The sequence below is a fragment of the Podarcis tiliguerta genome (assembly GCF_965153285.1).
Source record: "Podarcis tiliguerta genome assembly, chromosome: 1".
Classification (NCBI taxonomy): Eukaryota; Metazoa; Chordata; class Lepidosauria; order Squamata; family Lacertidae; genus Podarcis; species Podarcis tiliguerta.
Window position 1 is genome coordinate 39854496 of NC_139534.1, and position 27504 is coordinate 39881999.

The 27504-nt window shown below is 41.9% G+C and overlaps 1 protein-coding gene across 2 annotated transcripts in view; it reads right to left on the reverse strand.

Moving 5' to 3' along the window:
* SPOPL (speckle type BTB/POZ protein like) overlaps nucleotides 1-17537 on the reverse strand; it is a 36050-nt gene extending 18513 nt beyond the window's left edge. The window contains exon 1 of one of the 2 annotated variants that reach the window (XM_083412195.1): nucleotides 17039-17537. The gene's annotated coding sequence lies outside the window, so the exon portion shown is untranslated. Of the gene's footprint in view, nucleotides 1-17003 lie in introns of both variants that reach the window. The other variant, XM_083412196.1, reaches the window with a different exon arrangement.
* Between the last annotated feature and the right edge of the window lie 9967 nt (nucleotides 17538-27504).

Genomic DNA, 27504 nt, shown 5'->3' on the forward strand with positions numbered 1-27504 from the left:
CTTCTAAAAGGCTAGTAGCTTGTAGGAGAGGGGTTGGCCTCCTCTGTGGCCAGGATGAAAACACAAAATACTAGCTTGTTTCCAAACTAGCAACTAGTAACTAGTTACTACTGGTAACTTTTGAGGGCATATTTACAAGTTGCCCTAAATTGTGTTACTGTTCAAAGATGCCTGCACATGCTCATTAAAAGCTAAGCTAAATGCGAAGAAAGGATAAAATTTCCCTGAAGAGGTCATGACTCCTCTAGGGCTGGGGAGCAAGAAGCTTCCACTCCTGCTATTACTATCAGATAACCACATAAAAAGATTTGGTGGCATTTATACAAGTGTGTTCTAGACTTCATCTAGTGGAAACTGTTAGTTGATCAATCAAATAAGGCAGAAATGAAATGAACAGCATCTCAGCCCTATAATTGCTTCTTCAAACACTATCCTCTGCTTACTATGTCTTTGCCATATTTCTGCATGCTGCATTGTGATCATTACTGTTCCTATAAATGAATATTCCATGCGGAAAATGGGGTTGTAGCCCACTCAGGGTGACTTTTCAGTATAGAAGTTACACAAAAGTAGACCCACAAAGTAGTTTAATTTATTGTCAACTACATGGAAGTTTCAGCCAGTTATCATTTACAGTTTTCTTTCTGTAAATAAAAAGCAGCTGAAGCAAAACACATCCCAAGAAGAGCAAATAAAACTTACAAAAAAGCAGCTGAAGCAAAACACATCCCAAGAAGAGCAAATAAAACTCACAAAACTCAACCCAAATGTAGTGTTATTTTGGGACACTTTTTCACCCTTATATACAATCACCTTGGGATATAAAAATGTTACGATATTGAAGCAATGATGCTGCAAGCTGATTGCTTGGAAAAGTCATGTGATGTTGGGAGTGTCTGTGGGAAACAGACAGCACCGGAATTAGCTCAGAGTGTAATATGAGCTGCACAGGAAGTGCTTGTTGAGTCGTCTGCTGGAGGTTGATGAGAGCAGACATGATTTTTGTAACACTGCAGAGACAGGAATAAAGCCATGTAAATACGTTTCTGTCTTATCTCTTTCCCCTGCCGGGGGGGCAGGAAAGAGTGGTGTGTTCTTCTCACGCTGAGAAGGATCGCCTATCGCGACCTCTGCCAGGTCCCTGCCGGGAAAGCAGACCGGGAGGTCAACAGGACTCCAAGCCGGGTGCCTGGGAGAGTTGCCAGTTTCTGCTGATAATGGCTTGGAATCGAACATCTGGTAGCAAGAGCCGATGGTTTCATTCCATGAAAGCAGCGAAAGAGGTTGGTGGATCGTAACTTCATCCTCTGCTAAAAGATAAGGGAAGATATGGTAGCGGGCGGATGGAAACTGCAAGACCGGCAGAGCACCGGAGCAATCAGTTTTGCTGATAAGCTACCGAGCAACGGAACCCCCAAGGTATGCTGATTTTATGGGCAAAAAGGGTGAACGCAGATTGAAGATTCTCTGGTTCACAAGAGCTGTTTCTTGGATTAGAAACTGCACTGAGAGAGAGCCACATACTTCGCATACCAGGGCATAGATAAGAAGCTTGTTGTTCAAGCTTGGAATGTCCAGTTGCTAAGCAACGAGACGTCAATCTTTTCAGCTACTTCGGAGATAGTTAGCTTGAAGAGGAAGTGGAAATTCACTGGCCACCGGAAGAGGCTGGGACTGTGAAGAGGCTGGAAAAACACTGGGTAAACATTCCAGCGTTTGTTTTGTCTTTGGCTAACTGCTCTTGGAGGGACTTTCCAGAGCTGCCAGGTGCCAATAGACTCTTGGATTTTACAAGGCTCGAGAGTGAGAGCTGAAGCTTGGATTCAAAATGGATACCAAGAAGGGGGGAGGCTTACCTTACCCACCTCCACTGACTAATGACAATTATGCCTCATGGTCAGTAAAGATGAAAGCCCTGCTACAGAATCAGAGGATTTTTGGGGTGATTGATAACCCCATTCCTCCTGCACCAACGCCAGGTTGGAATTCACAGAATGTTAAAGCCAGGACGGCCATAATTCTGTGTGTCTCAGATGATCAACTCGTGCATGTTCAGGATTTGGAATACGCACGTGAGATTTGGGAAACGCTGCGTAGAATACATCAAAGAGATGCTGGTTCTTCAGCGTTGCTGCATTTTGAAAAGCTAACCAATCTGAGGCTAGCGCCTGATGGAGATGTGCAAGCGCATCTGACAGAGATGAAATTCTTACGCCAGCAGATGGCGCAACGCAATTTCCCTCTACAGGAAGAGATATTCTGCTTCATGATTATTAACAGCCTTAATCGGACTTATAAAACCGTTGCAAGTCAGCTTGGTTCCCTACCAGCGGCCGCTCTAACGGTGGAGAGAATCTGTTCAGTCGTTCTGAATGAAAGAGACAGACTTGCCGCAATAGATGTCAAAGACAGGGGGAGAGAAGCTCAGAGTTCTGACACCCCCACTGCTATTGCAAGTGAAGAACAGGCTGTTGCTTTGAACGTTGTCCGTTGTTTTAATTGTGGACAGACTGGGCATCTACAGCGGAACTGTAAGAAGCCACGTCAACAGAAAGGAGCTAAGGGGAGCTCTGCAAAGCCTGAGGCGTCAGGCAAAAGTCGTACCAAGTCCCAGATGAAACCTGGAAAAGCATTGCTGTCAACAAAAGCCGAAATTTCAATGGAGAACGCTTTTGTTATTGACACGGGTTGCACGCAACACATGACGTCGCGCCGAGGACTGTTTTCAACGTTTAAGAAGCAAAGCTTCACTGTGAAACTGGCCAATGGCCAGGAGCTGAAAGCGATCGGGTTTGGAACTGTGTATCTTGAAAGTCTGAACTTGACTATAAACAATGTGTACTTGGTTCCTGATTTAAAGTACAATCTGCTGAGTGTGTCGCAGATCACAAAGAAAGGACTGAAATTGTCCTATGATGAAGAAAGCTGCAAAATCTTCAAAGATGGAGAGCTGTATCTTTCTGCCAGAGAGAAAGATGGACTGTATTTGTTGACTTTTGATGAAAGTGATTGCATAAAATGTAATGCTTCTGAATCTAACATGATCTCTCTTGCAGGTACGACGAAGACTACGAGAGTAACCAAAGCTTTTCAGCGAGTGTATGCTGATGTGATTGGTCCTCTAGCACCTTCTAGAGGCAATGCAAGATTTTATCTTGTGTGTGTGGATTATTTCTCTCATTATGTCTGGATATATACATTGAACAAACCACAAGAAGCCTTAGAAAGGTTTAAAGAGTTTTGTGGCAAGGTTAAGAGTATTCATGATGCTAACATTGATTGTCTTTTCACAGATGAAAAGCCAGTTTTTCTTTTACAGGATTTTCAGGATTTCCTGCATAAGGAATAAGGCACAAGATTGCTGTTTCAGCAGATGCATGGAACAGAAGTGTCTGTGTACAAGTGAACAAAGAATTGCAAAATGGGATGAAGGCGCAATTGCTGAGTTCACATTTGCCACATGAGTTTTGGGCTGAAGCTCTATCATGTTATTGTTACTGTTGGGTGAGAAAGGTTTCCAAAGGTATGGAATGTTCTCCTTTTGAGAAGCTGTTCCACAGAAAACCTTCTGTCACGCATTTTAAGGTTTTTGGATCTCAAATCAGAACGGAAACTCCAGATGGGGTGAAGAATGCCAGAGGCATTTTTGTGGGTTATGAAAAGGGTCTCTACAGAGTAATTTTGTCTGAATCTGGTCAGGTGATTCTCACAAAATTTCTAGAGAGTGTTCCTGAACAGGAGAGAGTAATTGTTCACACATTTCCCACTGAGGACAGTTCAGATGATGATGATGATTTTACTGATTACAGTGGTACTGAGAGTGATAGTGATAGCTCAAAGAGCTCAGTTGACACAGTCATTGAGAGGAAATCTCACACAATGGCTAGACCTTCACAGGTGAAGGATGAACCACTGTTTACTATTGGAACTGGTTCTCCAAAGAGTCCTGAGTTTGCTAACTCAGCTGTAGCGTGTGTTACTATTGTTGACAACTCAAGACAGGTTAAAGCTGTGTCTAAGTCAGAGACAGAGACACAACAGGGAGTTGCTAAGCGTAACACTACATTCCCTAGCCAAGGTAATGCAGATGCACTCATTCCTTGGAAATCAGACAACCAGAGAGGTACACTGGGGAAACCAGTGGCGGGTAGTTCCAAGGGTGGAACTGAAACAACAGGGGAGTGTTATATGTATAACAACTGTTTGTTTTCTTCTCTGGGTCAAGCTTTGCTCGCAGCACACATTGAATCAAATGGGGGAGTATGTTACGATATTGAAGCAATGATGCTGCAAGCTGATTGCTTGGAAAAGTCATGTGATGTTGGGAGTGTCTGTGGGAAACAGACAGCACCGGAATTAGCTCAGAGTGTAATATGAGCTGCACAGGAAGTGCTTGTTGAGTCGTCTGCTGGAGGTTGATGAGAGCAGACATGATTTTTGTAACACTGCAGAGACAGGAATAAAGCCATGTAAATACGTTTCTGTCTTATCTCTTTCCCCTGCCGGGGGGGCAGGAAAGAGTGGTGTGTTCTTCTCACGCTGAGAAGGATCGCCTATCGCGACCTCTGCCAGGTCCCTGCCGGGAGAGCAGACCGGGAGGTCAACAGGACTCCAAGCCGGGTGCCTGGGAGAGTTGCCAGTTTCTGCTGATAATGGCTTGGAATCCAACAAAAAATACTCCCTAAAACAGTCAAGTTTCTTAAATTTTGTTTATGAATTAACATCTTGGCTAAAAAAAGATGGACATGTGATTTCTCAAGTGAAAATCAATCCAGGGAAGCTTAGGAAGAAAGTGTGCTTTTCCTGATGCAACACATAGCTTTGCTTGGGATACCCTACTGCAAAATACATTGGAAGAAAGTGTCTAGTGTAGTGTAGTGTTTAGGACTAGGACCTAGGAGGTAAAGGTAAAGGTACCCCTGCCCGTACGGGCCAGTCTTGACAGACTCTAGGGTTGTGCGCCTATCTCACTCAAGAGGCCGGGGGCCAGCGCTGTCCGAAGACACTTCCGGGTCACGTGGCCAGCGTGACATCGCTGCTCTGGCAAGCCAGAGCCGCACACGGAAACGCCGTTTACCTTCCCGCTAGTAAGCGGTCCCTATTTATCTATTTGCACCCGGAGGTGCTTTTGAACTGCTAGGTTGGCAGGCGTTGGGACCGAGCAACGGGAGCGCACCCCGCCGCGGGGATTCGAACCGCCGACCTTTCGATCGGCAAGCCCTAGGCGCTGAGGCTTTTACCCACAGCGCCACCTGTGTCCCTGGACCTAGGACCTAGGAGACCAGGGTTCAAATCCCCACTCAGCCATGAAGCTCAATGGGTAACTTTGGGCCAGTCACCATCTCTTTTAAGGAAGGTCAACAATACTTATAACAATACACAGCAGCACATATTTTGACAACTTTTAAGTGTCAAATATTATCAAAATTTTGGCCATTCAATTTGGTAGTAATACAAATATCTGTGCTTTAAGAATCTGAGCCCATTGGCTCCTAGTTGTTTATATATTTTGGAAACCAATGATGCTGCAAACCATATAGCTTGTGTTACAAGCAAAATAGATACCATAACCTTTGCATTAATAATTTTAGTTTTAAAATAATTTCTACTCTATCCTTGCCCATAAAGAAACAATAGTCCCATCTACTTCAGAAATATATTTTTTTAAAGCTTAATACAATAGGCACAACCCAGCCAAGTTAAACAATTTATAACATCCTCTTAAACATGTCTACTCAACAGAAAGTTCCACTGCATTCCATAGATCTCGCTCCTAATAAAGGATTGCAGCTTAAATCTCACTGATTTCTATGGAGCATTCAAGTACACATTGAGCATCTTCCATTTAAATAAATGGGATCTAAAAGTGCTTAACTTTGGCTGGATTGTGCCCAGTGTGGATTTATGACAGTGTGGATTATCAGAAAGAATGAGAGAGTACAGCTTTAAACTGAAGCTTTGGCAATATGTGTACGAACATCTAAAATCACTATGGAAATTCTGTTGGTAGTTACAGGCTATGCTTTTTAATGTTCTGCTTGCAGAAGTTATCAAAAAGTAATTGTAGATATGTAATCAGTGGAACTCCTAAAGCATAGGTTCAGTATGGGTTGCTCATTTCACAAAACAAAAATAAATCTAGCCACTTCTGTTTGCAGCAAACAGCCCAGAGCCTCAAAGATGAAGCTGAATTGTCCTCAAGTGGTCTCTTACCTTAATTCTTAAATTTGTGCTAGCATTATTAATGCTTAGCAGTCCCATTGTGCTATGTGTTGTGCATGACTGACGTCTTCTCCACTCAAGATCAAAGACAATATACACCAGAAGCGCAAAACACATAGACAAGGTAACAGTAAGATTAAGATGAATAACTGTCAGAGCACTTCACAATTGTCTACTGTCAAGCTTTCTTTCATGGTTCAGAGGACAGCACAGGGAAGCTGTTAAAGATAGATCTGATCTGAGGAGGTACATAACATCCGCTTTTTATATGTTTACAATGAAGTACTTCAATGCATTTGGTGCCCTGGGAACAGGAAGAAACTTGTTGTGAAGTTTGATCAAATGGGCACAGCTGCAAACATCTCAGTGCTCAAGATAAAGCAGACAAATGCAGGTGGAAAGATGCAGAAATGCACATAAAACTCAACAGTATCATTAGGACAGCAGCTAACATCTTACCACCAGATCCTGTTTCCTAAATTTTGCTAAACACCAATATAAAATATTGTGCTCTTCTTTTAACACATTTAATGGTTAAAAAAATTATAATGCTTTATTTAAAATATATTTAAAAAGAATAACAAATTAAGAATCAGCTTTATTGTTTTAGAGCTCTGGCTAAAGATGCAGCATTTGCTGAATTATGTAATTAGTTGTATAATGAGGAAGACTCCTTAGTATTAGGCCAAACTTTTGTTCTACAAGCAAAACCAAACTGGGATACTGTCACTCAGCAATGAAGTGATCTAGTCTCATTAGCAAGAAAATAGTTTGCTCAAGATGACCAGCTGTAGCTGGAAAACCGAGGGGGTGTGTGCACACAGATTTCTCATATGATATTAATCACCAGGACTTCTACTAAAATTAGTTCCTTCTTACCTTTGCACTAATATTGTATTATGCTACCTTCCTTAAAAACAAACCTTTCTAATATACATACTCAACTCAACATTTTCTCCAGGCATCTCATGCCCACAAGGAACAATTTGAGGGGTTCAAGGAAGAATAAAAGCAATAGAACAATCTTAAACTTGGTTTACAAAATGTCAACTTTAGCCAAACATCTGTCTATAAGATATCCATCCATATTCTATCCTATTTCTGAAACCTAGGAACAAATGCACTAACCACTAGCACACTTCTAAAATTAGGAAACTGTAGGTATAGATATACAGTAGTAGAGTCTTCTGCATGCACAGAATTGGGAGGGAAGCACTTGGCTGTATCACTGTGCCTTGTAGCAGCTGTCAGAAGAACCCTTCCAAATTTCCAAGAAGGGAGAGAAGAGTCCAAGGGCATCTGCTCCCACCCCAGACCTATCACAAGGGCACATTTCCAGAACTAATCTAATTTAATAACCACAAGTAGCAACATGTAAGAGTAATACTGATGGTGTAGCCACTTAACGCTCCCATTCTGCTAAACCAGATGATCAAGTACTGGTACTTATTCTTGGGTTTGGTGGGAGGCACTGGTTAACTGTTAGGCTAGCACACTACAAATAGAAATAATAATAAATGTTATCATTTAAAAGAAATATCATTTAAAAGTCCTAAATATTGATCACTGATCTCCACCTGCACCCTTTTCTGTGCATATCTTGAGAAATATGATACCCGCTTCTAATTGTTAAGCTGTTCCAACAGGTTAACTGCAAGTTTATACATGCAAAATGGAACAGGCATGTTTATTTTAATTGAAAGAGTGAGCAGTACAAACTTCTGAACCTTATTTACGTTCTACTTCAATAGATCAATCTTTTAAATACAGATAAAGAGATCTAGCCAAGTCTACAAGCCTCATCTTACACAGTTAACTCCATGAACACTACAGCAAGTTACTGCACATAATTATACAGATCATGAAATCCAATTTAAAGGCATTATGAATTGCATATCAAACTAAAATATTTAGTCTGTTTCAGTAATGTATGAGCAAAAGATGTATTAATCACAAACAGCTCTACTTTATTAGCTTTAGGATTTTACCAAAGCCAAGAGGATCATAGTTGGATTGTTTTTAGTAAGTCAAGTTCAGATTTGTGCTAGGTTATGAACTCTAGAGACACAGACATATCTCTTGGTGTAAAAAACATAAAGGTGCTAACTGACAAATGAAGTTAGTACAAATTCAAGTCAACTGTCAAAGAATTGGTCTACACATTTGAGTCATATTTATTTTCTTAGGATTTTTGCTTATGCGTCATCATCATCATCAACATACTACAAAATAAATTGATAATCAGAGTTCATCTTGCTTTTTGAAACCATTTCCCCCCAGACAGTGGTATACTGCCACCAAACATCATTACGCAAGTTTATACAGTTACCAAAACCAAACAGCATTAGCAACTGTCTTCCATAATTCTTATTGCCTTGGTGAGTGTACCGCCACCTCTGGCAGGTGTGATGAGCCCCAGCTGTCTCACCTGGAAGCTACAGCAGTGGTTGGGAAGTAGCCTGGAAGCTGCAGAGCAATCCCTGCCTCTTTCCCAGCTCTAAGGGTTATTTGGTCATGGCACTGTAAAGGGGGGCAGAGCACCTTGGCCCTAGACAATCAAACCAAGCAGGCTTTACACCCCCTTTTACACATAATGCAAAACAATTGTTTGGCTGTTTGTGCTGGAATATTGGGCTTACACTTCATATCCTTCAATTCTCTCACTTTAAAATTTAAATATTCATGCCAGAGCCTTGAACTTACGCACTTCCCTGTCCCTTCTCTGGGCAAATTCCCTTTTTCACTTTCCAACTTGATGAGGCCACATTTTGCCTAATTTGGACACAACAGCCAACTATGTTTTGATCAAACCAGGAAATGAGAGCTGGAACAGGTGCATCCAGGGCAGGGAAAAGAAGCACAGGAGCCCAAGGTTGCACATGAATATTCAAACCATAGTTCTCCGCTGCAGGTGAACGGATCCAGTATTGAAAAGCAACCGCTTTTATGCAGTTACCTTTTGGCAACGAATTTTAGCTGGCCAATAAGAATTTATGGAGTGGTGTCAATGTAAGAAATAACTCTGTAGCACCATCAAGAACTTAGGATCCAGGAAGGCAAAATAAGAAAGGCTGCTGCATTAGCCAGATGAATATGACAGCATCATGCACCTTAATTGCAAATTTGCGTTTTGCCATCCATCATCCAAAGACAAAAATAATATGGTGCGCTTCCATGGTATACCAGTATCTAGAAAAAGCTTCACCCGACTTAGCACTTGCTAAATTACAGGTGCTTAGGAATTAACATACACAGCTTCTTACAGACTTAACTCAGGGGCCTTCTTTGGGTAGTGGAGTTTGCTGTGCTTTTCCAACTCCTCATAACTGTAGGAGTAAACTAGGACTACACAACACACATGAAGTACTAATAAGCAGATTCCCTCACCAAACTACAAAGGAATAACCTTGCAAGCAAAAAACTCTAAAAAAAATTACCTTGAGAAAACATTTATATCACTGAGCCCTGAGATCAATGAAGTGACACCGTCATACTGTTTTAGTCACATGACAGTACTTTCCCCCTCGTCCAATGGTTAAAGGTCTATATTCAATGCCACATAAGATCATATCACACAATTACTTGGAACCAAACTACCTGCAGGGGGGAAGAAGGGTATATTCATACCAATTTCTCATTCCCTCTGTATTTCCATAAAAGCAGTTCTGGGAGGGTCCGTGGGGCTTCCAAAACATTACAGGAAGTAGAGCCAGGGGCATCAGTTAAAATCATCCCCTGCTCTAGCAACAGCCTCTGCTGGATCTCAGCCTCTTCCATGAATGGAAGAAGTCCTTCCGTTTGTGGATGGTGATGTCTAGATCTAACCCAATAAAAACTGTTGAGATTATCACAGAACTACACAGAACTCCTAGTGCTGCATGTAGCAAACAGAAAACTCACCTCAGCAGTTTGCATTCCCTTTTTTTATCCATGCAATCATAATACACATACAGGAAAGGGAGAACAAGTGGATTACTGCACTTCTAAATGTCTACCTCTTTCACAGAAATGCTGCCCTGGAGACCTCCTACAAAGAGTGGAGGGTTACAATACAATCCCTACTCCTCTCTTTAATGAGTGTACAACAAACAGCTGTGTGCAGAATACATTGTCCTGAGTATTTCTTCAAGGCAGTCAAACCACAGTTCAGTTTGTGTTCAGAACAAAGAGAAATGCTACAGTGCCAAAGCAACTGAGCAGATAAGAGTACCAAGTTACCAAATTAGACAAGATTTTTTTAAACTGGATTTTGTATATCATTCTCAGGTGAGATAGGTTATATATGTGTGTGTGTGTGTGTATCTCCCAGACACTGAAGGCAGCTTATATGGGTTTCTGTCATCTGACCCTTATACCAACTCCATGAGACGGAGAAGCAAATCAAGTTTTATTTTCATAGTAGCAGCTAATTCACTTAATTATCTTCCTTCTTATAACTTTTAGATTATGTCAAGTATGAATAGGACAAACCTGTGTGTGCAGCATATACAGGTGCACTTCCCAAAATTATATGACTGAAGACGCTTGAAGTTTACCAAAAAGTAATCCTGAGTACAGAATTACCGTATTTTTTGCACCATAACACTCACTTTTTTCCTCCTAGAAAGTAAGGGGAAATGTCTGTGCATGTTATGGAGGAAATGCCTACAGGTGGCATGCCTATGGATTTTCCTCCTCTAAAACTACGTGCGTGTTATGGTCGGGTGCGTGTTATAGAGCGAAAAATACAGTAATTCAGACAGATCAAGCATGAGAACCACCACTTAGTCTGGGGACAAGAGAAACCTTGCTTTGAATGCTGCTGTCTTCAAGGGAGCTCAGTTTTTATCAGCAGCAGGTCTCTCCTTTGATGAGCTTTCTTTGCACCTTGCTTTGAATTCCAAACCATCAGCTGATTTTTGGGACTTCAAAGCACTGTCACCCAATTCCATTGGCACATCATGTGACTGACAGGTGGATGGCCTTGTCTATCTGTCAAATTTGGGGGATAAGATAGATAAGAATCAAGCCTGCTGGCCAAATCCAGTCCCCACCCTTCATGTAATAAATTCCCTTCAAATGACGCCTGCTATGCTCGATCCTTCCAGGTTTTGCGGTATACAGTTGTACCTTGGTTCTCAAACATCTTATGTCTTGAACATTTTGGCTCCCAAATGCCACAAACCTGGAAGTGAGTGTTCCTGTTTGCAAATGTTTTTTGGAAGCTGAACCTCCAACGCAGCTTACAATTGAGTGCAGGAAGCTCCTGCAGCCAATCGGAAGCTGCACCTTGGTTTTTGAATGTTTTCAGAAGTCAAACAGACTTCCAGAACGGATTCTGTTTGAGAACCAAGGTATGGCTGGATAGCAAAAACCTTTCAATAAATATATGAGCTGTAAGCGGTTTTAGTCTAAAATTTTAGAGAAATACATGTCTATGCCTTTTTGACCAAATTTTGGGTTTTATTTTAGTCCTGTAAATTTATCTCTAAGCTGCTATGTCTTATTAAATGAAGACATTCATATTTATTGTTGTTGTTGTTGTTTTCTTATATGCCATTCTTCCTTCTGAAAGTTCCCAGGGTGGCTAACATTTCTAATAAAACCATGCTAACAAAATGTCTTAAAAATTACATTTAAAACTACAAATACCCAATGAATATATTGCAACAGGTATAACACAGCAATTTAGGCAGGTGATGCAGGTAACATCCATTTCGCTTATAGATTAATACTTTACTCAGGGTTTTTTTTGTGTTAACTTCAAGTGTCTTCAATCATAAGGCTGGAGACCTGTAGGAATAAACAAGTTTTTACCTGATACCTAAACAAAACTAGTGTAGGTACCAGCCTGATTTCTAAATGGACAAATTTCCATAAGCAGGGTACCATCACTGAGAATGCACTGCTTCATGTGGTTGCCCCAAGAACACATCAACAGCACTAGTACCAAAGCCTCTCCCCACTTCAAATCTTAAACTCTGGTTGGCTGGTACTGGGAGGCATTGACCCTTTATATACTTAGAGCTTGAGCTGTTTAGGGCTTTATATATTAGTACCAACCCCTTGAATTCGGCTTGCCATATCTCTCTGACATTGCCCCTGACAACACACAGGTAGTGGCTTTCTATGTCAGTTGCAGCTTCCAAACCATCTTCAAGGTTAACATTGTTAATAAAGGAAACCTGTTAAGCAATCTACATTAGGAGGTGGCAATTGGCAATCCCTTCACAAACATAAAGCCAGATGCACTAAGTATTTACATACTTACATACCAATTTTGGAGGGAGAATTTTATTTCCAAAATGACACAAACTCCCTTTATGTTGAGAGTACAAAGCAATGCAATGCAATCTGAAATACTTAGTGGATATAAAAAGCATTTATTAGAATAATCCACTGAGAGATCCAGGCCTCCATGCCAGAAAGGTGGAGACACATAATTTGTAGTAAACAAGAGTGATTCATTTACTACAGCATGACTACAGTGGTGTAAGCAGCCAATAGCAATAGGAATTCATTTCCCGTGTAGGAGAGGAAGGTCAAAACAGATTAATTTGAGCCACACATTTTCCTTTGGGCTGGATTCCACTACAGGAAGCGCAAGATATAAATTTAATAAATAATAATGTTTCAAGCTCCAAACAAAATGCACTGAAGTTCCAGCTGAACAATGTAACTGGTTTCCTGAAAAATACATTTAGGACTGGGGGTGCTTAAAGATAATTGCTAAAACTGACATTAGACTACTTCAAACTACCCAGTAACATAATGTCTGCATATCCCAATGTCTGGTTAAATACATTCCAAATCCATACCCACAGTCAAAGCTGGCCCATCCATGAGGCAAGGTGGGCAACTGCCTCTGACAGCAGGACCCATAGGGGCAGCAGATCCCAATATAGATCTTTATCACCACCCCACCCCACCCCACCCCCTGCTCATGATGTAGATCTTCATTCACCACTTCTTCCCTGGTGGGGAGGAGGTTACTATTGTGTGGTTTGCCTCAGGTGCCAAAATGTCTTGGGCCAGCCCTACCCTCTCCACTCTCAAGGAGTTACATAGCAAACACAGCAGTCCACTTCAAAGCAATGAAAAAGGAAAAGGGTCTGAAAATATTTTTAACAAAATGCAATCCATGTATTGTGTGAGTACTGTGTATCTGAGCACTGTACAATTTTGTACTGTTAAACATAGACTCTGCAAATGAAGTTTGGGATTCCTGACATACAGCTTCTCGCACATACAAACCAAGTCTCTTTAATAGTGCAAAATGAACTAAAATTGTTTGGTTGATATCTGGTGTTAGTCATACTCAAATTGTGCTCACTGAATTCACTAGACTACCAATTTCAATAGACTTATACCAATTTCAATAGGTGTACTCTAAGAAAAGCTTAGTTAGATATCACCCTTCATTTTTGTACCAGCTAGAGCTGAATTTTAATATAACTAGAAGATACACATTTTTTTAAAAGCAGGTCAGTTTTGTATTCCTGTATTATTCTGGGATCAAATTATCTTCAAAATTATTGTATTTACTTGGAGCACTGTAATATCCTACTTTCATTAGTAGCACCACAGTGGTAGGGGAGTGAAGGTGCACCAGTTTTATAGATAGAAAGCTGCAGTTTCAGCCTCATGCCTTTAATTCTGTTGAAATCACTGGAACCAAACTGATTTAAAGTCAAGCATTCATCTTAACTATTTTATGCATCATTTTAATTCTGACGGATTTAGTCAACAGTCCTCTGAAATAAAAGGCTATTTCAAATGTTGTTCTCAGTCTCTTATTTATTCTTAAATGCATGAGCTACAGAACTCAACGCAGGCCTAATGTCAGAGAAGGTCTCCTGATCACTGCTTAAAACGTTTGCTAGAGTAAAAGACTGCTGTAAAAATTCAAGCATTTTTAAAAGAACGATAATGAGAAAAGGCAAGGAATGCCAGTAAGGTGGAGAGGTATCTATGGGCGTTGGGGAATTTATTATAAAAACAGTTTTATAGTAACTAAATTATTACAACAATTTAGGAAGTTCAAAAGTTGCCATTAACAACTTTTTTTGTTGACTGTCCCTCAAGAAACAGATATAATGTACCATTCTTTAAGCATGCTAATAGTATTACACCATCTGTTTAAGTCCTCAAAACTTTCCATAAAATGTAAATAATTCCCAGATTTGTAAACACTGTGAAACCACAACTTCAAATACAAATAAACTATAGGTTAACATGTATGAGTGCTTTTGCTTCCCTACTCCTGTCTTTGTTATGCAAAGGGAGAGAAATAAGAAAGAGTCAAGCTTGTCTTGAGCAGGGTTTGCTTGTGCAAATGAGTGCTCATGGCTATTTCTCTCCAAACAAACACAAAGGTAGAAATGCCAGCTTTGCCCATTATGACAAGCCAGAATGAGGCTTGTTTCATCCCTTACAGTCAGCAGAAAGGGAAGAGCCAAGTGTTCATACACTATGGTTAAGCACTGCATGCAAACAAGGACAGAATAAGGGAAATATATTATTTCTAATCAAATATTTTAATTGATTTAATTTTAGTTACCGAGGGGAAAAGCCTCAAGACATTTGTATAGCATGTGTAAACAAAGCATGGGTTTTGTTTACTAAATTACAAGGCATATATTCTAAATTAGATTCTAACCAATAGAGGCCATCAGAACATTGTAGAGAAAACCCATATTCCTGAGATATGCACAACAAAGAATTATGAGCTGAACTACCGCAGCCAATTTTTTATTTAAGTACTTTAAACAACTGGGCCCTGAAACTAAAACATATACAGATTGTCAGCTGGCTAACTGTAAAATTACTAGTACACACACAGAAGGCAGGAATGGGTGAGGAACTGGTCTTTCAGTTTCCCCCCTACATGTTCAAAAGAAGACCTGTTCAACTAACCACTTACTTACCAGAAAAATGTCAATACCACACTGGAGGGGAAAGCGGGAGAGAGGGTGGAAGAGAGGGAGAGAGAGACCCATCCAGAGCATCAGTGTATCTACCATCTCATTGAGAAGAACATCAATAGTACTTTATGGAAGAATAAACTAGGCTGATGTGTTTAGTACTGTACTTTGGGACTGGAGATTTCTCCAAGGCCTCAAATGGGAAAAAAAGTCTTCTTTGCCTGCACACGTTTTCAAGGTGAGCTTCCTTCAAAAAATGGATAAAGGTAAAGGGACCCCTGACCATTAGGTCCAGTCGTGCCTGACCCTGGGGTTGCGCCGCTCATCTCGCTTTATTGGCCGAGGGAGCCGGCGTACAGCTTCCGGGTCATGTGGCCAGCATGACTAATGCATGTGCTCAAATTATGATAAGAAAACTGTATCAGGCAATATTCTAAGGGACTTCCCTTTTATAAACACAATAGTCAAAACACAGTGACTAGTTAAACATGTCCATCTGAAATACAGGGTGGTCAAGTGAAGGCTGGACCTCAAAAGAAACAAATGCGAAAAATAACACCAGAGACCAATGTGAATTTTAATTTATAACAAGTCAGGATTTGAAATAAAGTGCGAGTAAAAATTCACAGCAAAATACCTTGGTAAATCCAAGAATACCTGCCAATATTGTACCAAGAATGGAGAGTGGCAAAATATAAAAGAACAAATAATTCTAAAGCACCTTCAAGTTTGACAAATATACTGCAGCATATGCCTTCAAATAATATAAAAAAACCCCTTCAAAATCCACATTTGGGCAGTACCTTTTTTGAGACGAACCAAAATTTCACAGAAGCATGACACGTTTTTGAGTTCTACAGAACATCCTGCCTGATGACAAGCTCCGGAGAACTCAAAAACTTGTCACACTTTTGTAACATTATGGTTGGTCCCAATAAAGGCATTGCCAAAGTGTGGATTTTGGGGGGAGTCATCTGTGAGATCTGTAGGCCTCAACTCCTTAACCAATGAGACTCTTGCAGCACCTGGGGTCTAGATTTTTCTGACACATGTTCTCAGACCACAAAAGATTATGCTAAGGCACATTTGTTAGCCTTTAAGGTGTCACAAGATCACCGGGTATTTTTCACAACTACTCTTCTCCAACAGAATGATTAGGACTGTCCTATAATTAAAACCCTGCGGAAGTCGGCCACGAAACACCTACAATGACATCTTGACCCTGCCTCTAAGGCTGCAATCTTACAGGGGGAGTAAGTCCTGCTGATATTTAGTTTCTGAACAAACATGAAGAGGAGAGCAAAACACTACAGGAAGAAGGTTGGTGGGGGGTGAGAGAAAGAGAGATAAACAGAGGCAGAAATTGAGAGGAAGACTCATAGAGTAGCAAGTAGAGAAAGCTCTTGTCCAACGAATCACGTTCCCAAAGAGGTTTGAATTAGACATAAAATGACAGCACTGCATCAGAAGGAAGCTTTGATATATATGTGTGTGTCTGTTTACCAGAAAGCATACGATAAAAGAAAAGTGTATAAATATGCAAAGGCATCTGGGATTCCCCCCCCCCCAAAAAAAAAGTATCCGGAAAAGGTGCAGAAACATCCCAGGCTGCCCCTGGGGTTGGCAAGGCGAAAGGCCCTGCTTAGAAGAGGGCTCCCCCCACCCACCTCTCTTGGGCACCAACCTCTCTTTTTTGGGGTGGGGGGGGGCAGAATCATCAGTAACAATTTCATGGGGAGGAAGTAAGAGGAGCCTCCCGTGAGAAGTGCGTGTGTGCATAATGTGTGAGAGAGCGCTAAGTGTGTGAAGTGTGTTACCCGAGTGCCAATGCAGCCCCCGCCCACAGAGAGGAGAGAGAAGGGCTGCCCCATAACCGACCCAGACTGAATCATCACCCCCCTGGATCCTTTTACCGGAGTTCGGCGCTGGCGGGGGGTCTCGGCCGGCCTCATACTGACGGGACTGGAAGAGGGGGCTCCGCTAGTCCGTGGCCCCCGCTGACGATGGCGTGAGGGGAAGAGGGCGAGGAGGGAGGAGGAGGAGGAGACGGCGGAGGAGGGGGCTGTGGCGGAAGCGTCGCGTCCGGGCAGAGCTGCTGGCGGCGGAGCCGCATTTCCCCCTCTCTCTCTCCTCCCGTCACAAGCCTCCTCGGCCACCCCTCAGGTGGGGAAGCGAAAGCGAGGAGCCCGGTCGGCCCACCTTCGCGCACGGGCGCGGGGCCCCTCTCGGCTCCCGTACACAGGGAAGAAAAAGAGGGGGGAGGGAAACGGGGGTGGGAGGGAGAGAGCAAGCGAGAGAGAAACCCTCACAGAGGCGGCGGCGGCGGCGGCGGCGGCCGTAGGCAGCTGCTTGTTGCTATTACTGCTGCCGCCGCCGCTTCCTCACTTCCGGGAGCGACGCGGCGTGTGTGTGACGTCATGACGCAGCCGGGGCACGGGCGCGTTTGTGGAGTGTGTGGTTCCCCCCTCCCACCAAAAAGCGCTGCGCTGTACTGTAGGAGGGCTTATTTGAAGAAAAATAAAAGTACTATAATATTTTTAATTTTTTAAAAAATGACCTGAACGCCTCCATCCGGGTACTTGCAAGGGAAGCTCCGGTTCTGCTGAGGGAAGAACGTCGGTGCCTGTATGAGTCCGTGCCCAATTCCATATTACCGTATAGGAACTTGCCTTTGGGAGCAAATACAGTCCTGTGTGTGTATCACATACTGTATATACATACATATATGTGTGTGTTTATATATATATATATATATATATACACATACATACAAACACGCACAAATTACACGTTTACACATACACACAGAGAGAATATATTATTATTATTATTATTATTATTATTATTATTATTATTATTATTATTTGTTAACCACCAAGTGAGAGTTAGAGTTCATCGGATGAACTGGGCTCTAGTTGACAAATGCTTTTAGGCCATGATAAAATTTAGTCTTTTAGGCTTCACAAACCTTTACTGTGGCTGATCACAGAATTATCCTGCCCTGGGCAACATGAAGGGCAGATTTGGTCCCACGTTGCTCAGCTGTCCATGAGCGCTCAGCCGGCAGAGGGAAGGAGGGTATACAATGCAAGTGTGTGCAACACCATCTCTGACTCTTTTTTTTTTTTTTTGGCACAATAATGGACACTGAGCATAGTGGCAAGCACAGACTTGTAAAATCCATTACCAACTGGCAGGTAGGGGAGGGGCTGAGCAGAGGGGACAGGCTTTCTTCCTCCACAGCCAACATGGAAATCAAACATGCTTCGTCTACCAACAGCCCACCCACCTAAATATAATTCCTATTGCTACCAGGCAACGAGTGTATTTGTAGACCACTCTTCATGATTACCCATAGTGATCTTGGAGCAATTTCCGAGATAAATTACATTCAACATAGAATTACATTGAAATACGAAACTTAAAACAAGTCATTAGTAAAATACAGCTGTGCAGAAATAAAACCTAAAAATGTTAGGCAGGCTGCATGACTTCATTTCCTCCAAAGGCCCTATAGAACAGGTATGTTTTTACTTGGCGACAAGCCTTTCAGAATTGTTCCCATCCCTTGTTAAATACAAGCCTAGACAAGCCCAGTTCTGCACTGCACAGAGATTGGCAGAGGCCAGCCAAGTACAGGCAGTAGCAGCTTCTGCTCATTCTGGCTGGCCTGCTGGACCCAAAGAGAGCAGGTAGAGCAGCCTTTGACAACCTGGTGCCCCTCAAATGTTTTGGAGTGCAACTCCCATTAGCAGCAGCCAGCAGAGGGAGGTAGCAAAAGGCAGAATAGTGGTTGTTCCTTGCAACTCACTGGTCCAGCCTTATCTACCATGCTACCTGGAGACGCACTTGCTGGATCATCACCTTGTCATGGTGAGTGGGCTTGCACGTTCCTATGACCCTTGTGAACGAAGCTGTCAGGAATCTCATACTCCCAGCAGGGTCACCCAAGGTGGTAAGGTCAAAGGGTTCCATCAACGGTGTCTCTGAAGAATTTTACACATCACTTGGGAAGACAGGCGAACTAATTCCAGTGTACTGGAAGAAGCAAAGATCACCAGTGTCAAAGCAATGATTCTTCAACATCTATTTTGGACTATTCATGTTGTTCAGATGGCTGATTATCATCTTCCAAAGAAACTACTCTATTCCGAACTTAAAAATGGAAAGCGTAATGCTGGTGGTCAACAAAAGAGGTTTAAAGACTCTCTCAAGGTAAATCTAAACACCAACAATTGGGAAACATTGGCCTGCAGTTCTCCAACTGAAGAAAAACCTTTACTGAAGGACTTTGAAGATGCTTGAACTAAGGACGCAAGGAAGAAACACGCTAAGAGGAAGGCATGTTTAGCAAACCTTCACCTTGATCAACTCCTGCCTGGAAACCTATGTCCCCACTGTGGAAGGATGCATGGCTCCAGAATTGGCCTCCACAGTCACGTACAGACTCACTGTTAAGACTGTGTTCATGGAAGACGATTTTACTTGGCTATGAGTGATCGCCAAAGAAGTTACCTAGAAATAGAAGGTTAGAATCCTTTTTCCTTGAACAAATTATTTTCATATCTGTCATAAGTGTCTGCATAATAGGTTTTTTTTAATGGGGGGTGGAGTATCTTTATAATGGCAGTTGTATGAGGGGGTGGGATGAAATATGGTATCAAAGGCAGTGAAAATCCAAAGTAGACCTTCTCATTCCTTTCCCCTCCTTTCATCTCCAGGGGGGAAAATGGAGTTTATAGAAACAACTAAAAAGTTGTTTTATTTTAGTTGAATATCTAAATATGCTTTTTGAAGACATTGTTATGAATTTGGGGCATACAGCCTACCCCCCCCCATCCCTATTCTAATTCCTAGATCAATTTCTGGAATAGCCAGGCCAGCCTGCTTTGTATGGGCCTTTAAGGTAACAAAGGAAGTGGCTCTCTGCCAGATGTCAAATGTGTGGACCTCCCTCCCTCAACTGTCTCTCAGCTAGAAAGACAAAAGACCAGAGTGGAGAGTTGAGTTATGTGAGCCAGAAGCTGGAAGAAAAGCTGCAGGCTGGCCAGGCAAAGAGAGAGAGCAATGACTGATTTCTTTTTTAACCCAAGGCTGTGGCTATGGGAGAAACAAGACCCTTTGGGGGTGTTAATGCTGTGAACCCCTCCACTGCAGGCTCAAGTTATATATGTGTGTGTAAATAAACCATATATTACATTCGCAAAGGAAACACGAACCCTGGGTAAGTGCCTGGAACACCGCTTGGAGATTGGAGTGGCATGCAACAATATTCTTCCAGAGTTATAGATGAGCTTTCCACTTTCCTAACTGAATGCCATGTCTGATCACTTCTGGGGTGGGGGTTGCAGAAACATCCTTGCCATGTTCTTCCCTTTGTAGTCATTCAAAATGATAGGATACAGGACTCAAGAGCTTCCCAGCTTTATACAGGCATTACTATTTTGTCTTGCAAGCACAAACAATTTTCCATGCTTTCGTAAGTTAATGATATTTTCTCCTTCCCCTGCATTTACATGAGTTTAAGGTCATTTGTTTGCATGGGACATGAAACCCTGGGTTGTGGAGCTGAATACTGTGTGAAATGGGGAGCCAGAGAAGGAGTTTGCTGTAAAATGCATAATTTACAAAAGAGAAATGTAAACTTTGTAGAAAGAAAACAGCAGCGAATAAGTTCCGTCTGGGTTCCTAACTTGTCATGTAAGCAAGAGAATTGTAGCACATCTTAGGCCTGAGCTTCATGGGCAGCAGCATGGGGTTCTTCTGCTTTGAACCACTGCTTCTGCAGCAAAGGGGTTCTGACCCAAGGTAAGAGTTCGCGTTTGGGCAGGCAGAGGAAGGCAGGACAAAGTAAGTAAAAGATGAGGCAAGGCAAGGATTTCAGGATTCAAGTGATACCACAGACACTACCTAGCTGATATCACCCCTTTAAGACTGGTTTATGGGAATGGGTTAGAACCTCAGAAATAATGAGCTCACATACACCAGTCTCCTGTTAAGACTTCAAGGTAATTGGGTGGAAGGGGTGAACACCTGTGGTCTAAGTTCCCATATAGCCTGGATTGGTGGGAGCTCTTTTGACAGCATCTTGTTCCGTTGCTCAGCCTACTCAGATTTAAGTGTAAGTTTTTGTGTTATTTAGCTGGATTAGTTAGTGTTTGTTGCTTTCCTACCTTCTGAATTATTTTAACCTGTGTAATTATTTGGAGTTTTTCACTTTTGTAGAGTTTTGTTTTAGCAAAGTCTGTGTATGATTTTATGAAATTTGGTCTGGTTTGGGTTCCTGAACCTTTTAATTTTGACCACACTTTGCTTTTCGGAGGAAGGGTCATCTGCCACAGGCACTCTCTGCAGCTGCCTTTTCTGCTGGTTAAATAGATCGTGGTGCAACTCTTCCTCTACTGCTGCTGTAGTCAAGGCTTGGCTATTGAAGCATCAGTCCTTTCATGTGAGCATCCCTGGGAGGCAGGGAGCTCAGCTTCCCTGGTCAATTTCAGGGGTTCTCTAAGTGCTCGCTGTTCACCATGTCTGGGCTCTCCGAAAATATGGCACAAACTCTGAAGGCTGTAATTTTAAACACAAACCAGGGGGTAAGTCCCATTGCACACAGTGAGAGTTACTTATGTGTAAACAGCCACATAATTATCTAAACAATGGTCCACCAAGTAAGGAAGCAACACCAGTCAAAGAGAGGCAATTCAACGTAATCACTTAAGACACATTACTTACCCAATAAGTGTTCATATGACTTCAGTTAAGGCTGCTCTGGCTGCTACTCCAACCACAATATGAGACCAGCAAAAAGAAGGCGAGCGGGGTGGGTTGGGGGAATTTCCCTGGCACTTTGTTTATGTCTGCAGTAACACCCTTGAGCTTTCCTTCTTCCCATTTTCTTTTGCTTTGGTTTGACTGTCAGTTTCCTCTTGATGCATTTCCTCTCCGCAGGTGCTTCCTCCTCTCAGGACTATGAGATTTATTTCTTCTTTTTCTTTTTGAGCCGTATCGCATAGACACCTGCGCACCTTCACACTCCATTACCCCATAATAAATGCTAAACAGAAGAAGGAAGAAAACACCATATGTGTGAGATTTGAATGAAGTTAGGACTGTGCAGAGTTAGGAGGAAATGACCAAGACACAGGGTGGTAAGAACGGGTGAATTGTTGGTGGGAAGGTCTGGGAGAAGTGATGGTGGAGGAGGAATCCCAGGGAAATAGCTAGGGTGAAGGGCGCTGTTGGATAACTGTTTTCAATGCTATTTGCTGCATGTATCTTTCTCAGGTTGCGATCTACTCTTGAAACACTTCACTACTCTTGTTGCAAACTTACTTTAGGAATTCTATCTTCAGTGATTAACGTATGACTCATTCTTCCTTTCATTTATGGCTTCTTGTTTTTTGCACTTTTGGGAAACCACACCGGGGTTTTTTACTGTTTCCCTCTGCTTCCTTCCTCAAATCAGTAACATGGTTTGACACTGTTCTTTTAATTTCTAATCCTTGAGGATTCTTTAACCAATTTCTAGATTCCTTTCCTCATCAAAATAAAGCTGAAGCAAAGACTTGTGATTTCAACTGCTCCACCAGCTTTCAAATAACAGATTTGTAGCCCTTATCAACATAAGCAGTTTGCCGTTATTAGAGGAGGCATTTAGGGCACTTCCAGGCTGTTGCTGTTTCGGAGTGGAATTCAGTGACATGCCGGCAAATTCATATTGCACAATCATAGTTGATTGGGATGTCTTGCAAAACATGCCCACTTGGCCAAAATATTGGATTTATTATTATTTTGCAATAAGGAAAGTGATGGGGAGATGCATTGGAAAGTTGTGTGATAACATTCGCTTTAACACAATGCCATTTAACCTCCCAGCAAACAAATCAGGACAAATGTTCAATAAACAGGTTATCTGGAATCACCTTTAGTTTATTGTGGTGACCATGAAGACACTAGCTTCATCTACTATCTCAAAACCAATGAGAAACATGGGATTGCTGAATAGCAAACTCACAGTATGCAGTTTATGAGGTTCAATTATGAGATAAAGAAGTTCCGGGGCACATTCGACACCATTGATTCCCTGAACCACTGAAAATTTCAACCCTAAGAGGCAGGGCCTGCAAATTGGGAGAGGAAGGGACTGTTGTTCAGGCCACTTGCCTTGTGGACTTGTGTGGACTGGCCTGGTTTTCTTTTGGCAGGGAACAGATGCAATAAATTATCATATCTGAGCTATGGGAGGTGGGGGGAGGGAGGAACCCTGCCAAATGAATAAGGAATACATGTAAACCACACTAAACTTGAAGGAGCTTCATAGGTTCAGTGCCTGTACAGACTTTCATTTGTAGCTGCTGACATCCCGTTTCCATTGTGGCACTTTCCACATCTGATTCAGCAGACCTTTTGTATAAGCTGTGTCTGCTAATGAGCATAACTTTTAGAAAAGTATCCCTTCAGATTCCAATTCCTTCGGTTCCCACTAAGAGTCAATGCTATTTCCTATGAGAGAGGTTTTTTAAAATAATAATAATAATCATAATTTGAAACTATTGAAAGCTCAAGAGGAGGAAGGAGTAATTGAAAGTATTGATTATTCAATATAAAACTGAAAAGTTTAATTTCCATGACTAACAATAAAGTTGGGATGAGCTGGAAACTTATAAGGAAAGCTTCCTTGAAATGATGTGACATAAAGAATATTCACCAAAGAATTTCTCACAGGGTTTTACTGAGCTCCGGAGGGGCTCTCTGCAGGCTGGTTTTGAATCTGGAATTACTAAAGCATATTTCTTCTACAAAAACATTGAAGGTTTCATAAATCCACTTTCATTGGCCATCTGTGAAATCCTGAGGTGGGCATTTTTAGAACAGCCTCCCTAATGGGAAAGAAGGAATTTCATTAGGCAGACTTGGGTGGAATCCACATATGTATAAATGTTCTGAAAATACTTTTTTAAAAAAACATTTTTAAAAATACATTGAATTTTCCATAAGGCTCACCATCACCATCTAGTGTCACATTGTATATTGTACTTAAAACACTCTTAAAACGTTTTATTTGCAGCTGTATAGCTGAGTCCTTATACACATTTAGGAAAAGCACTTTATACTTTTTATTCAGTTTTATTCTGTTTCATTCTGTATGGAAGACAAACATACAGTAAGAAGTAATAGAGACAAACACGTGTATCTGGCATAGTTCAATCTCTCCCTTTAACTACAATGGAAGGAGGTAGGGAGAGAAAGAAGGAAGAACTGAACTCAGCTCTCTTCCACCCCGGCCATAGTGAGCTGGCAGAGCTTCAGGAGCGATGTTAGCTCCATCACAGATTCACCACCACCACCACAAGACAGCGTAACTAGATGAAGATTTCATTTTAGTTATTTTTCTCTCAAGTGTGTCACCAAACCTCCTGAATGCTCCTAATGCTAATTAGTTGGGGGAAATTTATACAGCATGCTTTCAATCTTGTAGTGCTCCAGTAATGTCAAGTGCGTTTTAATCACAGGCATAAATAATGAGAATATAATGTTTTGAAAGCTTCCATGAACAGTGCTGATGTGGAGGAGGGGAAGAAACCTGCAATAATAAAGCACTAGATCTTCTTGAATGCGAGTTGGGGGTGGGGGGGAGTAGGGACGGCTTGTATGTATTCTTCTTAACAAGTAAGCCCATTTTATTTTGCATGTGCAGTAGCAGCTGGCAGGGTGGTTGTAGAGGGCAACGTTGCTTACCTGGCTTCTCAAAGCCTTGCATTGCTGCTACTCACCAAAAATGAGAGGGCAAAAGTGGCTGGAAGTCCTGGTTTGGGCCCCAGATCAGAGGGGGCCACACACAACCCTAACATATACAGTACTGTATATATCTTTCTTTTTGGGAGAAAAAGTAACATCTGCCTAAAAGCAATAAAAAAACCTTATGCCATTTGCGCTTTCGGACTTCATTTTGTCGGAACTTAAAAATGTGAAGCATAGTTTGAGCCTAAGATGTGAATTGGAAGGTGTGTAAGCTTTTATAAAATAATAATAATAATATAGGACAATCAGGATTGCATATTCATCCATCGGGTTTGGATTCTTTTGTTGCGATTCCTGCATTTCAGGTGGTAGGACTAGATGACCCTTATGATCCCTTCCAACTCTATCAGCTGAAAACTGGTCTGCACACTCATGCATTGTTGTTCTGTTACACACACACACACACACACACACACACACACACACTTGAAGGATTGGGTATTTAATAAGTGAAACTGAATGAAAAAGCCCCCAAACAAATTACAGTGGAATTAACAAGGGTGTTACAATGTTGAAAAATATGATGTTGTATAAGCTTTCTACAGGACCTTAGAATGTGAACCCATTCCAGTGACGTTTCCCAGGTTTCTATGTCCTTTACCAGATGTCAATAAAAACTATAGTTTTGGCCACCTTCTACAGTTGAACTCACAGCTGGGCTCTTGAGGCAGCAGTACTTGATAATTCTCCTATTGACTCAACAGAACTGCCTGATTCGTATTCTGAATATATGAAAATTGTACCTGTAACACAGCTCTAGCCTGGTAGGAGCAGGTGTAAAAAGCCAGACAGGAAATGCTACCAAACCACCAAAGATTAGCAAAACGTGTTCAACACTACACTGCTGTCTTTGTGCTCTGGCTAACAAAGTTGTACACAGATATGCACATAGAGCCGTGTTCTCACTGATTGACAGAAGTAGTAAGATTATGCTGGCTGGCCCTTCTTCACTCTCTGCATTCCCACTGCCTTGAACCCAGATCGCTGAACCTCCAGACAAAGTGAGAATAGGCTCTTCACACATACAACCGTATGCACAACCATCCAGAGCCTCTGTGGCTCAAACCGGAAACTATTACACCTATACCTGCCCAATGAGGTGACCCACCACACTGTGTATTGCAGCAGCTGTAAAGGCAGTTTAGCAGCCTCAGCGCCTGGGCTGAGCCCACTTACCCACAGTTGTCTTTATATCCTTCTGGAGAAGAAGGATAAGAGAGCTTCCTGTTCCAGTGAAGCCTGCCTTGATCAACAAGGCCTTCCTTAGCTCCTGGGTATTCCTGTATCCTTTGTTCCCAGCTTGCTTCTCAGTATCTCTTGATTTATGCTTTGTCCTCAAGTCCTGGCTTTATCCTAGTGCATCTGAAACTGTTGCCCATAGCCTAGCCCTCACAGCAGTTAGGTGTGAACTATGCACATATGTTCATTCAGGCAAGATTCATTTAAAAAATGTGCAAACTCCATCACCACAGACACATTTCAGGAATAGGTCTAAGAGAATGGTGATAGTTTAAAGGGAGATATGTGGATAAGGTGGTTTGAAGGATCCATATACAGGTTTAAGAGGGGTCATGGGCAAAGTGGTCTCTGGTGAACAACCCTTGTTCCCTGGAGGCTTACTGCCAGTCAACTGGGCCTGGACACCATTTTCATTTAGCCCAATACCTCTTATGTAGCATTGTTTTGGGGCATTATGGGAAGTTAATGTGGAGCCCAGACCCAACTTCCAGATGCTGCTCAGAATACAAGGCTGGGGGAAAGCATTTTTAAGGGTTCAGGAGCGCAGTGGGTCAGTGCATCTGGCTGTTAACCAGAAGGTTGGTGGTTCGAGCCCACCCAGGATCAGCTGTGGGCAAAATTCCTGCATTGCAAGGGGTTGGACTAGATGACCCTCTGGGCCCCCTTCCAACTCTACAATTCCAAGATTCTAAGTTCTCCAAGGATACGAGGTGCTGATGACAGGCCGCTGCAATTTACAGTGTCGCTGCAATTACAAACACTTCAATTGCAATGTATTTTGAGAAACATAACTGCCAGTGACACTTACAGAAATGAAACTAAAAACTGTTAACATGAAAGAAAGAAAATGTTTTGTTAATCCAAACTGTGCTTGATAGAAAACTTCTGATTTGATATGTAGGTTTCATCCAAGCAGTGATCAAAAGAAGAACTACTTCTATCCTGGAAAACAAATTAGGAGAACTAGTTTTAAAGCTTTTATAAGTAGTAGCTGAGTGCGCTTCTGAAATTAATATTTTTCTCTCTCTTAAAAAATTAAAATATTATTGCTTTGGTATGACTCCTCATTAATTGTGTTCATTACACATGGGCTGGTTGTGAGAGTGCATCCATAAGGGTTGTTTGGAGTGACAACTCTTGAATTCAAAGGGACTCTGAGCTAAAAATATGGCTGGCTATCATTTCAATAGATCTGGAGCCATTCAAACAACTTCTACACAGGCAATGTAATCTTCCTCCAAGGTTTGGTCCCTGCTAGGTTTACTCTGATGTCAGACACAATCGCATCTAGATAAGCAGCAACATCTTTGCATGTCCAGGCTTGCCGAGACATAAGACCCAA